This window comes from Leopardus geoffroyi, chromosome A2 (assembly GCF_018350155.1).
Source record: "Leopardus geoffroyi isolate Oge1 chromosome A2, O.geoffroyi_Oge1_pat1.0, whole genome shotgun sequence".
Taxonomy (NCBI): domain Eukaryota; kingdom Metazoa; phylum Chordata; class Mammalia; order Carnivora; family Felidae; genus Leopardus; species Leopardus geoffroyi.
This window is the reverse complement of record NC_059331.1, coordinates 145370854-145386023: the sequence shown is the minus strand read 5'-3', so window position 1 is coordinate 145386023 and position 15170 is coordinate 145370854.

The window sequence follows — 15170 nt, the reverse complement described above, 5'->3', positions numbered from 1 at the left end:
ACAAGTGTTGAAAAGGATGTGGAGTAACTGGAACCTTCAGGAACTGCAGCAGGGGATATAATGACGTTGCTGTTTTGGAAAAACATGCGCTAATTCCTCAGGAAGTTACACATGGAGTTACTATATGCCTCAGCAACTATATACTTTGAACGGGTGGATTTCACCGTGTATGAACTGTACCTCCATAAAAAAAAAAAAAAGTCTAAGCTCTAATGACTAATGATGTTGAGCATCTTTTCTCATGTATACTGGTTATTTGTTTATCTTCTTTGGAGAAAAGTCCTTCCACTCCTTTACCCATCTTTTAATTGGACTATCTTTTTGTTGTTAAGTTGCAAGAGCTCTTACATGTTTTGGATACAAGTCCCTTATCAGATACATAATTTGCAAATATTTTCTCCCATTCCATGGGGGCTCTCACTTTTATTTTTATTGATTTATTTTTAATGTTTGTTTATTTTTTGAGTGAGAGAGACAGAGCGCGAGTGAGGGAGGGGCAGAGAGAAAGGGAGACACAGAATCCGAAGGAAGCTCCAGGCTCCAACTGTCAGCACAGAGCATGGGGCTCCACAGGGGCTCGAACTGACGGGCCGTGAGATCATGAACTGAACCGAATCGGTCTGACGCTCAACCGACCGAGCCCCCCAGGCGACCCTGTCACTTTTATTTTTTTAAGTTTATTTATCTTGAAAGAGAGTGCCTACGCATGTGTGGGATGGGAAAGGGCAGAGAGAGAGAGATCCCAAGTAGGCTCTGTGCTGTCTGTGCAGAGCCCCATGATCTCATGAACCCTGAGATCATGACCTGAGCCCAAACCAAGAGTCGGACGCTTAACTGACTGAGCTGCCCAGGCACCCTGGTGGTCACACTTTTAAGTGCTAGTCTGGCTAAGTATAAATTGTAGTTTGCTAGTTATTTGCTTTTAGACATTTAAAATATTATTCCTTTGTCATCTAGCTTACATTAATGATGGAAGGGGAGCACTCTTGTCATTCGTTGCTTCCGGACAATTACCAGCCACTATTTCTTAGAATAGTTCCTCTCTTTATTCTATTTTCCCTTACAGAATGCCAGTTCCATGAATATCAGTCCTGATGTTAGTCATTCTGGTCATTGTGTCTCTTAGTTTTTCCTTCATATCCTCCTTTCTGTCCATCTCTGCTGCATGCTGTGTAATTTCTTAGATTTATTGTTTACTAATTTTGTCTTCCATTCTATCTAATCTGCTGTTTAACTTGCCTAAATAGTTCTAAATTTGGATTAATATGGCTTTCATTTCTCCATGACTAATTTGACTTGTTTATCAAAACTCTTTTGCCTTTTTTGATAGCATGTAGTGCTTTTCTCGTGTTTTCAGTTTCTTCTTGTTTTCCTTCAACATTTTTAAAAAGTCTTATTTTTTTTATTTTTAAAAAAAAATTTTTTTTTTCAACGTTTATTCATTTTTGGGACAGAGAGAGACAGAGCATGAACGGGGGAGGGGCAGCGAGAGAGGGAGACACAGAATCGGAAACAGGCTCCAGGCTCTGAGCCATCAGCCCAGAGCCCGACGCGGGGCTCAAACTCACGGACCGCGAGATCGTGACCTGGCTGAAGTCGGGCGCTTAACCAACTGCGCCACCCAGGCGCCCCAAAAAGTCATATTTTTTTTTAATGCTGTATCTAATAATTCCATTATCAGGAGATGGAAGGGGTCTTACACAGCAGTTTGCTAGGTATGCTGATATTTGCTCACGGAGGCTTTTTTCCTCTGTTTTGTTTTGTATTTGAGCGTTACTTGTCCAAACTTGTTTTTGAGGGAATCCTATGGAATCTGGGGGAGGGGTAGCTCCTCCAGAGAAGCTTTGTGCAAAGTTCTTTTTTTTTTTTTTTAATGTTTATTCATTTATTTTGAGAGAGAGAAAGGGAGATCCGAGAGTGAGCAGAGGAGGGGCAGAGAGAGAGAGAAAGAGAATTCCAAGCGGGCTCTGCCCTGTCAGCATGGAGCCCGATGTGGGGCTCAAACCCACAAGCTGTGAGATCATGACCTGAGCTAAAATCAAGACTTAGATGCTTAACTGACTGAGCCACCCAGGTGCCCCAGGTGCAAAGTTCTTTAAAGAGCCACCAATAGGGGCGCCTGGGTGGCGCAGTCGGTTGAGCGTCCGACTTCAGCCAGGTCACGATCTCGCGGTCCGTGAGTTCGAGCCCCGCGTCGGGTTCTGGGCTGATGGCTCAGAGCCTGGAGCCTGTTTCCGATTCTGTGTCTCCCTCTCTCTCTGCCCCTCCCCCGTTCATGCTCTGTCTCTCTCTGTCCCAAAAATAAATAAACGTTGAAAAAAAAAATTAAAAAAAAAAAAAAAAGAGCCACCAATCATTCTGAATTTTTGTTAATGATTCCTCTAGTGTTTTACCAGACCAGGTATAGTATCCATTGTAGTCTCAAATGCACCTGAAGGGCATGATAGCAAATTCTCATGGGAAATTTTTTTTCAGGTCTGGAATGCACACAGAGACAGCCACATATTTCTGACCCCTCCCTTTGCTGATGGTTAGATTTCTCCTGGCCCACCCTTCCTTGAGAGCACAGCCCTGAGGGCTCCAGCTCTTTGCCAGGTTCTAGTGATTGAGATGAGCCAACACCCACAGGACAGCCCTGGCTGGCTTCAGGTCCGCTTGCTTTGCTTCGTGTATTCATTCGTCTTCTGACTCTGTAGATTTCCCTTTCTTTTTTTTTCTTCAAGCTCTGCTATGCATTTAAAAGAACGTTTGTCATGTTTTTGGTGTTTTGTATTTGGAAGGCTGTCCTATTATCTAGCTCCTATATTGCCTGTAATAGGACTCCCCAGGGGGAAAAATGCACAAATAAACACCTGATTTCTAGTCTTCGCAGCCCCACTGAAGCCTTTAGGGATCCGCATGCTCCAGAAGATGAGTTAATCAGACAATGGAGTTCCTACCGGTGTTAGGTATTAGATGTGTGACCTCACTGAGTACCGTAGAACAGTGACCCAACCAGAACGCATCACCCTTAAGAGGGGTTTGAAAAAGTGAAATCAGTGCTGAATATTTCAAGTAGTCACGAAGAGAGATATTAGAGACAAAGGCTGGTCTTTCTGAGACCCTTAAATCAATCCCTCTCCACCTAACTCTCCTATTTGGGGCTCTAGAGGAAGGTGTGTGAAACATAGTACCTGGCACCTAGTGAGTGTTCAATAAATCCTTGCCGACTAATGTTGATTGTATAACTGGCTCATTGTGTCACAAGACAGCTCCTTGATTTTCTGCAATAAACTCCTCGATTTTTTTTAATGTTTATTTTTGAGAGAGAGAGAGAGAATGAGTGTGCAGGCATGGGAGCGGTGGAAGGAGGACAGAGAGAGAGGGAGACAGAGGATCCAAAGTGGGCTCTGTGCTGACAGCAGAGAGCCCAATGCAGGGCTCGAACTCACACACCGTGAGATGCTGGCCTGAGCTGGAGTTGGACACTTAACCAAATGAGCCACCCAGGCGCCCCTGTAAATTCCTCTACTCATCTGCCCAACCCTCAGGCCAGCGTTGAAAAATACGTTGATGAAGACATTAATACAGAAAAATAAAGTGCATTTGGGTGGTTTGCATTTCAGATTAATCAAAATACAGGGTGGGGGCGCCTGGGTGGCTCAGCCAGTTAAGCTCAAGCGTCTGACTTCAGCTCAGGTCGTGATCTTGAGGTTCGTGTGTTCGAGCCCCCCCCCCCCCGCCCCCCGTCGTTGGGCTCTGTGCCGACAGCTCAGAGCCTGGAGCCTGCTTTGGATTCTGTCTCCCTCTCTCTTTGCCCCTTCCCCACTCACTTTCTGCTTCACTCTCTCTCTCAAAAATAAATAAACATCAAAAATAAATAAATAAAATAAAAATACAGGGTGTACTTGGGGTTTTGAATGAAGAAAAAAACAAAACAAAACGGGCCACTCCAAAGCTTACATATGAATTGCGAAGGGTAATATCTAACATGCAGGGAACGCTTGTTATATGTAATCATTGTTCTCAGTTCTCTTCCACGTATCAATTTGTTTAACCCTCCCAACAGCCTTCGGAGCTGGGTATTGTTATAGCAAATCCTATTTTATGGATGAGGAACTGAGGCACAGAGAAATTAAGTAATTTGCTGATGAAGGTGGGAGCTGGAATTCCAACCCAGACAGGGCAGCCCACGAGTTGGTGTGCGAAGCCATTAGGCCACAGTGCCTCAGCTGGGACCTCGCTTCCTCTGCACAGAGCTTCGTGCTGTTCCATAGAACACGTCTGGCGAAGCCGCTGAGCCTTGCCTCTGCTCTTCTTAATACTTGACCTGTTCTGTCTTTCTCTGGGGAACTTTTATTCACCGTTTCAGACTCAGCTGAGATTTCTGGTGCCTCCAGAAACTGACTCTACTTCGGACAAGGGCAACAAGGACAAAGGGAAAGGGGAGAATCTATATAATTAAAAAAAAAAAAAAATCAATAGATATTGATTATGTGAGGCCAACAGGGAGACATCCGTGTTTGCCTCCTGGCCTGCGGCTCTGGGGGGCTGGGCTGAAATCTTGTGTGTGTGGGTGTGGGGGGGAGGTGGGTACAGATGGGAGAATTGATGAAGTCATGTTTGAAGGGTTTTAGGAAGCACTTTTTGCATCCAGCTCGCCTTTCTTTAGGACTGCTTTATCCAGAAGGAAACTGAAGTGCTTGGTGAGAAGCAAGCTGTCATCTGTTCCATACGATTTGGGTGGTGATCCAAAACCCGTCTGCCCAAACGTATTTTCCTTTTTGTGTGAAATCTCCACCTTTTGGGGTACGGTGTTTTCCTGTGAAAGGCACACTTGAAAGCCACGTGCTGAGTTCAAACTTTGTGCCTGGCAGGGAGCTAAGCGATCTGAATTCTGTCTCATTTAATCTCAGCAATCCTCAGAAACAGGTGCAATAGTAATTAGTACACACTTTACATGTGAGGAAGCTGGTGTCTGAGGAACCACAGGAACTCACCTAGGGTAACACAGCTCAAAAATGACAAGATCACTGGGCACCCAGGGGGCTCAGTCTGTTACGCGTTGGGCTCCAGCTCAGGTCATGATCTCACAGTGCCCCACTTGGGGCTCTGTGCTGACAGCTCAGAGCCTGGAGCCTGCTTCGGATTCTGAATCTCCCTCTCTCTCTGCTCCTTCCCCCTCCCTCAAAAATAAATAAACATGAAAAAAAATTTTTTAGCGGTGCCTGGGTGGCTCAGTTGGTTAAGCATCAGTCTTCAACTCAGGTCATGATCCCACCGTTGTGGGTTCGAGCCCCGCATTGGGCTCTGTGCTGACAGCTCAGAGCCTGGAGCCTGCTTCAGATTCTGTGTCTCTCCCCTCTCTCTGCCCCTCCCCTGCTTGCACTCTCTCAAAAATAAACATTAAAAAAAATTTTTTTTTTAATGACAAGATCAGTATTTACCCAAGTTGGAATCCATGCTCTTAACTAATTCTCCACATCGCCTCTCTTGTACGCCTCATGTGTGTTTCCTGAGAGTGGAAGGGGAGGTGGGGAGACCGTTCCTTCCTCCCAGCGGCAGAAGTTACTTCCCCGGGGAAATCCTGGGTGCGGAAAGTACCAGTCTTTGATGCAAGGTCCTGGATGGTACTAAGTTTGTCCCAGGAGGGAAGAGAAATCTAAGCGAGCTCCACCCCCACCCCCCGCCCCCGACTTGCTGCGGTCAAGTGCTTTCTCTGGCTGGACAGCACTGGCGTCCAACGACCCGAGGGGCCCAGGACCCCCCGCGCCGCCCTCTGCTCCCGGCTCTGCTCCCTGCTGGAGCTCGCTCTAACTCACTCACGGCCGCCCCGCCCCTCCGTCGGTCTGTCTGCGCGTCTGCCGGTCTGCGCTGCCGCGGGGGCTGCCCAGCTGCCCCGCGTGCTGGGAGGAAGGGAGCGGGCAAGTCCCTGCGGCCACCCAGCTCTGAGCTGGCCGAGCGGTGCTCTCCCCGGGAGGCTGACTCAATCGGAAACTGCCCTGGGCCGCTCTTAACGGGAAGGAGTCCCTGCTCACCTCTCCCCTGGAACAGACTGACATCCAGGCAGGGAGAGGCAGCAGACCCCGGGGGCCAGAATCCCTGCTCCCCGGGGGAAGGCTGAGCAGGCGGGCTTGGAGGTGCTTTGAGATACCGAGAACTCCCGGTCACCTTCACCTCGGGAGCCACCTCTTCTTGGGGGTGGGGGTGGGGGGGGCTGCCAGTGCCTGTCCTAGACTGTCCTGTGTGGAGGGGCCTCAGAAGGCGGTGGTCCCCGAGCTCAGTGAGGCAGCCGCTCTACCTTCCTGAGGATGGCCACACAGCGACCCGGAGGAGAAGCCCTGGGGAGCCCCCAAAGCCTGGGCCAGATGTAAACGCCCCGCCCCGCAGCGTGGCAGAGTCTAGTCCCCTTCCCCCAACGAGAGGAATCAGTGTGACAGGTGTCTGCCTGCATTCTGTGGGGAGGTCGCTGTGGCAGGGAAGTGAGTGGGCAGGAAGGAGGTGAAAGGTGCCAGTTGAGCTAAGCCTCCATCAGCACTCACGAAGTCAGCACACCTGGGCTAAGCGGGCAGGGCCAGAGTGACTGAGTCTTTCCCGGAAGTGGGCAGGTCCTGCCCCAGTCACAAGCAGGTAGGTCAAGAGCTGAGCAGCCCTCTGGAAGCTGATGGCTTCTCAGCAGCAGTGTCTCCTTAGGGGCGACTTCTGTCCTGACTGATTTCACTTACAACCTTTTAATTTAATTTATTGATTTTCAAAGATGGTGAGGTTGGTGTTTCACAAAAGTGGCGAGGTTGGTATTTTAGGTAACTCAGAGTCCCAGGGTGGGGATGGGGGATGGGCATCAGGACTGGCCCTGGGGACATCATGCCCAGAAGCCACTCTGTGGACATTAGATAGCAAGCATGTTGAACTGGCTGTCCTGGAACCCACCCATCCCAACCCCCTGTCTGGCACAACCCCGGGAGCTCCAGTGGTTTAAATAGAATAGGCCAAATCCTCTCCCTTAGTTATCTCCAGAATTCTGGTGCTTAACCCTCAGCTAAAAAGTAAATATCATCTTTGCCACCTTTCCCTATGCTTACGTTTCTGATGCGGCAGCGAGGTGGCTCCAGGCCCCTCAAACTCAGAATGGATGCAGTGCCACCTTGCTGTCACCTCACTTCTGAGCCCCTGCTCCTGGAGGCTGAAGGGTTAATGCAAGCCCTGCCTAACTCTGGAACAGTTCTCATTAGGGCTGCTAGAATCCAAAGCAAGACCTTAGCGAGGACATATGAGAACCAAGACTCAAATGAGGCCTGCCATCCACGTAGGACACTGGCCCGTGATCACGAGAGTCTTAAAGAAGGTAGTGAGTGTCTGGGCACAGCAAGAGAGGAAAGGTTAATGTGGGGCTCACACTGGTGTGGTGTGTGGGTTTCCTCACACACACGGACCCCACGCAGCAAACAGTCCTTACTCGTGGTAGGAGCTCAGTAAATGGTTGTTACATGAAAACTTTGGGCAAAGCTTTAGACTCAAAAAAGACTCGAAAGGGGTCGTAACCATGTCCCAATCCTTTGCACAATTGTGAGGTGCACCTAGTTCTCATCCACTCTGTTTTTCCATCCCTGGACCTTACCCGTGCTGCTCTGTTTTCTCTCCCGGAATGCTCCTGACCTTCTCCACGGGCCTCACTCCTTCTCAACATTAAAAAAAAAAAAAAAAAATTTTTTAATGTTTAATATTTTTGAGAGACAGAGAGAGAAAGAGAACAGGCAGGGAAGGGGCAGAGAGAGAGGGAGACACAGAATCTGAAGCAGGCTCCAGGTTCTGAGCTGTCAGCACAGAGCCTGATGCGGGGCTCGAACTCACGGGCCATGAGATCGTAACCTGAGCTGTGGCTGCCCAACTGACTGAGCCACCCAGGCACGCCTCCTTCTTAACCTTTAAGTGTCAGTCTACATGTCCCTTCTTCCAGGAAGTCTTTGCTGACCCTCTGAGTGTGGATTCTGTGCCCTTCTTGTGTGCTCCATATGCCTATGCCTCCTTCCTGTGTTAGCATATGTCACATGCGATTTGTAATCGCCTGTTTCCCAGCCTGTGCCCTTTATTAGACCATAAGCCTTGAGGTCGGTGATTACATCTTATTCATGTCCATGCCCCTGTGCCTAGCACATAGTAGCTACTCACTAGATATTTATGAGATGAATGTGTTAAGCACACTGTTTCTCCATCCACTTCCTCCCTAGAAGCTGACCCGAAGTTGAACCACCTGCCAGGTGAGACATAAGATTTGCCTCTCACAGACAGAGGTCTACCTGATAAAAGACTTTAAGCCCAGAGAAACGATATCTAAAGTTGAAAGCTCAGGTACCCTCTTGTGTAGAGGGTTCCTCCTGCAAATAACACCTGGGAGAGGTGGTCATCCAATCTGCAACAGATGCTGCTAAGAACGAACGGTGGGAGTGTTTTTGTGTGTGGAGACGAAGTGGAGGACACTTTTGGGTCCTGAGCATCCCCTTGGGCCAGTGGGGTTATGTACAGTGACGTGGTGGGCAACTGGAAAGGGAGAGGGTTTGGATCTCTAGGGTCTGCACAATACTGTGGGGCTGGCAGAGGGTCTCTACATAGCAGTGGCCATCCATGAAGGTTATGTGGGAAAAGGAAAGTTAGTTCAAAAACTCATCTGCTTCATCGTTCTGTCAGGGTTTTTTTGTGTGTTGATTTCATCAGCTGAGATGCTGTGATTGTATGTATGTATGTATGTATAAATAATGTGCTTGAGGTTGAGGATTGGGCATAAACAGATGGTTTAGAGTGTGTGTGTGTGTGTGTGTGTGCGTGTGTGTGCTTCATACCTCTGTGGACATGGTGTATCCCTATGCCTTCAGGTCAGTCATGGAAGTGAGGAGGGAAGAGAGATAAAAAAAGAACAAACAGGGGCGCCTGGGTGGCGCAGTCGGTTAAGCGTCCGACTTCAGCCAGGTCAGGTCACGATCTCGCGGTCTGTGAGTTCGAGCCCCGCATCAGGCTCTGGGCTGATGGCTCAGAGCCTGGAGCCTGTTTCAGATTCTGTGTCTCCCTCTCTCTCTGCCCCTCCCCCGTTCATGCTCTGTCTCTCTCTCTGTCCCAAAAATAAATAAACGTTGAAAAAAAAAAAATTAAAAAAAAAAAAAAAAAAAAAGAACAAACAAACCCATTTATTGAGTACATTGAGTACCTGTCCTATACCGGATACTTTACGATTTTTACCTTTAAAATTTTTTTTTAATGTTTATTTTTGAGAGTGTGCACGAGCAGGGGAGGGGCAGGGGATCTGAAGTGGGCTTGGCACTGACAGTAGTGAGCCCACTTAAACCCACACACGGGGAGATCATGACCTGAGCTGAACGCTCAGCCTACTGAGCCACCCAGGCACCTCATGATTTTAACATTGTTTCAGCCTGTAACTCTCTAGCGTAGATTTCACCATCCCCATTTTGCAGATGAGGAAACTGAGACTCACGGACGTTAGGTAGCTTGCCAAAGGACATCGAAATGATTTGTGGCCTTAATAGTAATGTTCAATTTATGTCTGCTCCATCTTTTCCAGGTTGACTCCTAACCCAATGGTTTGGCATCTAGGACAGGACAGAGAAGTGAAGTACTTCTTGAGGCCACTTAAGAAGGAAGGGTAGGTTTTCAGGCTCTAGGGTCAGATTGAACGCATTCAAATCCTCCCTCTGCGCGTTTGCTGGGTGGCCTTGGCATTAGGGTGGAGACCTTAGTGCATCAGTGCCTTTTTTTTTTTTAATGCCATAAATTTCCCTTTATTAACTAGTCAAGACCAAACCACTTAGCAAATATATATATATCCTAACAACATAACCATTTGAAAAAATAGTACACATAAATTCAAAGAAAAAATATTTTGATTAATTCTCAAACGACCACAGTTACTAATGGGATATTGGGACTGTTGGGTGTTGTGTTACTTCCCAAGCCTTAGAATCAGATTGAACACCACCCGCTGACTACCGGGAGAAATTTTCAGTTTTGCCAAAATAGGTCATTGAAAGGAATTTAGCGCCGCCTATTGTAGAAACGGTGAATTGCCTTGAGCTAATTAGTTCACATGGGTGTTGACAGACATAGGTGTTACCCCCTCCTGAAAACCCCCCTACCGCAATGTGGAGAACCTTAGGGCATTAGGGACTATCCAGGATCAGTTGGGCAATTTACTTTTTTTTTTTTCTGTGCTTTGTTTTCCTCACCTGTAACATGTGGATAATAATACGTAGCTGAGGGGTTTGTGATAAGGTTGAACTGAAGTGTTTGTAAAGCACCTATGCGATGGCCCTGGATGCTTTACGTTAGAATCACCTGGAAAGGTTAATAAAACTCATGGATGCTAGGAACCCTGCCCACAGATTCTGATGTAATTGGCTGGGGTGAGGCACAGGCATAGGAATTACTTTTTTAAGGTACCCCAAGAGATTTTCCTGTGTGGCCAGGGCTGAGATTCATTGACCTAGTACACAGTGAGTAGGCTATTTTAAAAATAAAAGTAATGTTGTCAGGCAGAGAAAATACATAGCTAGGTATGTGAAGGCCTGGGTTCGAGAACTTTCTTCCCATTCACGGGCTGTGTGGTCTTGGGCAATCACTTGCTGTTTCTTTAACCTCGATTCTTCCATTAAAGTGAGAATAATAACTGTGTTGTCTTCAATCCTAGGGTTTTCATGAGCTGCTCTTTAGACTGCGTGGCTGGTGCTATACTGATGGAGGGGCATTATTGGGAACTAGAAGATGTGATCCCAAAGAGTAAAACCCCACAACACTTGAGGGCCACTGCCCTCTGCCGGTCTGTGCACCATGCAGAGACCCGCAGACCCACAGCTGAGAAGAATGAAGCAGAAGGTGGGGTTCACCAGGACCCCTTCTCAGCTGCGTGAGGCCAACAGCCCAACCAGTTTATGGAGTCACTGCGGTAGTGCAAAGTACCAGAAGGGGGCACCCTTGTCTCAGACCCAGACTTGGGTTTGAGTATGGCCATCCAAACCAATTTGTTTTGCAAAAGTTTAAGTGAATAAAAGTTTAAAAGTTTAAACTTCTAGAGTTTATTTCTCTTTATTAGCCATTGTACAATAATACATAGAGTAATTACAAACTCAAGAATTAAAACAAGAATGAAATGTAAAAACTGTAAAAGAAAAGAAAGCTATTTTTTCCTTGCTTAAGGCTCTCTGGCAGTAGACCTTCTCAAGAAGTTTCTCTAGATTTCTTTTTAAATGCCATTTGGAGTTTTAATAATTACATCTTATTCACACTGGGCATATATGTCAGCCACGCAAAATAGGTGTGCCAATCTAATGAAAACAATAACAATGGAAGAGTTATTTCAATAGTCAGGAGACAAAGGACTAGTTTTAACCAATTAACAATAACACCTTCATTCCCAAGGTCAAGGGAAAAATCACACCTCAGAACTCACTCTCTGCAGATTTTTTACTCTCTGTGTATGAAAATACACAGGGCTGGCCGGACGCCCGGGTGGCTCAGTCGGTTAAGGGTCAGACTCTTGATTTTGGCTCAGGTCATGATCTCACGGTTCGTGAGATCGAACCCCGCATGGGTCTCTGTGCTGGCAGTGTGGAGCCTGCTTGGGATTCTCTCTCTCTGTCTCTCTACCCCCCACCCCCACATGTGTGTACTTTCCCTCTCTTTCTCTCTCTTTCTCAAAATAAATAAACATTAAAAAAAAGAAAAAGAAAATGCACAGGGCTTCCATTTAGCTCCAAGTGTCATGATAATAATAGCTATTGTTTATTAAGCAACTGCTATGTGCCAGGTGCTTCCTTTATAAACTGCTACTTCTCATAGCTTAACAGAGGTCATGATCATCCTCATTTTCCAGATGAAGAAACAACACTGAGAATTTCTGGCCACAGTCACACAGCTGATATGAGGACAACTGAGGGAGGCCCTCTATTGGCCAAGCTCATGAACTCACTAGAACCCAGCTGTTCTAGTCGATGTAGCTTTGGCCTGGAGACTTTCCCACGTCTAGTCCAAGGCCTCAGGCAGGACTGTGTAGAGAAGGTGTCTTTGCCTACATCTCCCTGGTCTATCTAGCGTGAGCTGCCCTATAGCTTTAAGACCCTGAGGCTCAGAGGGTGCCTGGTACCTCCCCCCCGAAGAAAGAGCCTTGCCTGCAATCACAAATCAAAGGGAATTAGGGCATGGCTAGAACAGCAATATGAACCTGGGGAATGGAATAAGGGACAGGAGGGTTGGATTTTCAGTCCATTGCCAAACCTTAATGGAACATATGTTTGTAAGCCATGCGGGCTCTTCCTGAATCCAGGAAAAAAGGGCTGCCTGTCTGTTGTCTAGGCTTTCTGTGGCAACTGTGAAGAGGGTGTTGAAAATCCTGGATGGGACTGATCTTTAAAATAATGCAGTGTTTTACAAGAACCCCTTTCATTTAGTGTTATCTGCACCTTCTAAGTAATCAACAATTATCTATAAAATATATGGTATATATTAAAGCCACTCACCCAATGTTTCCTCCTCTCGGCTTTCTGGCCCACGGTAGGATTGCACTGCTGGGTCCCTGGTCCCTGCTGACGGGTGTGGCCACAGACCGGTTATGGCCAATAAGATGTAAGTGGAAATAATGGTATTGCTTTCAGGCTCTAGTCCTTAAATGCCTTTTTAAGCCCTTCAGAGCTCTCTCCTCGGCCACAGCAAGAGGATAATACTCCATCAGCCTGAGTTTGGAATGAGGAGTTGTTGCTGTTCTTTTTTTTTTTTTTTTTTTCTTTTAATTTTTAGGTTTATTTGTTTTGAGAGGTGGCTCAGTCGGTTAAGCGTCCAACTTTGGCTCAGGTCATGATCTCGCGGTTCGTGAGTTCAAGCCCCGCATCGGGCTCTGTGCTGACAGCTCAGAGCCTGGAGCCTGTTTCCGATTCTGTGTCTCCCCCTCTCTCTCTGACCCTCCCCCGTTCATGCTCTGTCTCTCTCTGTCTCAAAAATAAATAAACGTTAAAAAAAAAAATTTTTTTTTTAAAAACCTTTTTCATACATACTCATTAGAATGGCAAAAAAGACAAACAAAACCCTGGCCCTACCAAATGCTGGCAAGGATGCAGAACCAGTAGAACTGAGGACGCAAAATGGAACAGCCATTTGGAAGTTGATTTAGCCATTTCTTATGAGGTCACCTACACATTTACTCTATGTCCTGCCACTCCCAGTCCCGTGGTACCCAAGAGAAATGAAACCTACGTTCACACAAAAGCCTGTGTGTGAGGCTTCGTTCATAATTGCCAAATGGTGTTCAGTTGTGGGTGGGTCAGCCACACAATGGAATGCTACTGAGCAACAAAAAAGAGGAGACCACTGACATAGGCAACAACGTAGGGGACTCTCAAATGCATCGTGCTAAGTGAAAGAAGCCAGACTTGGAGAGCTAGGATTCCACTTACAGGACACTCCAGGAAAGGCAAAAGGATAGGGACAGACGACAGATTAGGGGATGCAAGGGACTAGGCGTGGCGGTGGGGAGGGGGACAGCTGGCTCCAAAGGGGCGCATGAAGTGATGGGAACTGTTTCGCATCTGGATCCTGTCGGTGGTTCCATGACCCCATACATTGTCAAAACTCAGAACTGCAAATCAAAAAGAGTGAATTTTACCGTAGGTAAATGAAAATTTTCAAGTGAGTGAAAAGCCAGATATAAAAGGCCACATATTGTCTGATTCTGTTTATATGAAAAGTTTAGAATAGGCACATTTATAGAGACAGAAAGTAATTTTGTGGTTGCCAGGGGCTGGGGAGGGGTGGGGGGAGAATGGGGAGTGACCGCAAAAAGGTGGGGGGTGTGTCCTCTTTGGGGTGACAAAACTGGTCTGACATTAGACAGTGTGGTAAGAGTTGCAGAATCTTGCGAATACACTAAAAACACGGAACTGTACATTTTTATTTTTATTTATTATTTTTTTTAATTTTTTTTTCAACGTTTATTTATTTTTTTGGGACAGAGAGAGACAGAGCATGAACGGGGGAGGGGCAGAGAGAGAGGGAGACACAGAATCAGAAACAGGCTCCAGGCTCTGAGCCATCAGCCCAGAGCCCGACGCGGGGCTCGAACTCACGGACCGCGAGATCGTGACCTGGCTGAAGTCGGACGCTTAACCGACTGCGCCACCCAGGCGCCCCCGGAACTGTACATTTTTAAATGAGTTTTATGCTATGTGAATTATATCTCAGTTTGGAAGAGTGAACTAAAAAGAACCTTTCTCGCTAGAGTGCCTGGATGGCTCAGTCGGACAACGGCTCAGGTCACACGATCTCACGGTTGATGGGTTTGAGTCCGGCCTCAGGCTCTGTGCTGACAGCTCAGAGCCTGGAGCCTGCTTCAGATTCTGGGTCTCCCTCTCTCTCTGCCCCTCCCCCGCTTGCACTCTGTCTCTCGCAACTAAATAAACGTTTAAAAAATTTTTTAAAAAAAGAACTTTTTCGGGGGCGCCTGGGTGGCTCGGTCGGTTAAGCGTCCGACTTCGGCTCAGGTCACGATCTCAGGGTCCGTGAGTTCGAGCCCCGCGTCGGGCTCTGTGCTGACCACTCAGAGCCTGGAGCCTGTTTCAGATTCTGTGTCTCCCTCTCTCTCTGCCCCTCCCCTGTTCATGCTCTGTCTCTTTCTGTCTCAAAAATAAATAAACGTTTAAAAAAAAAAAAAAAGAACTTTTTGCAACCAGTTTCCTCATCTATAAAATTAATATTCCTACATGACAGGCTGTTGTGTGGCATGGGTTTGATGTACACAAAGGGCCCCATTTTGGGGGTCACACAGCAGTATCCCACCTTGGATGCTCCATGATAGCTGCTTTCCAGGACTCCAGTTCTGGCTTAACCACTCCGTCCTGCCCTGGGAGACCCAGTTCGCTTCACCAAGTCTCACATTTCCCATTTGCAAAATGAAAAGAGCTGGATTAGGTGAACCTCACCTCCAACCCCCACTCCACCCCTGCCCCTGTGGGGCGAGGACCCTCTACCGGGCTCCTTGTTTGACGAAACCACTGAGAACAAGAATTCGTGTCGGTACAGTGCTCAACACGTCTCAAGGCACTTTCACGGAACTTACCGCATTTGTCACCTCCCCTAGCATGTACTCCCTCGCAATGACAATCAGGCCTCAGAAGAACCAAGGGTGGACCGCAGGAAGCAGA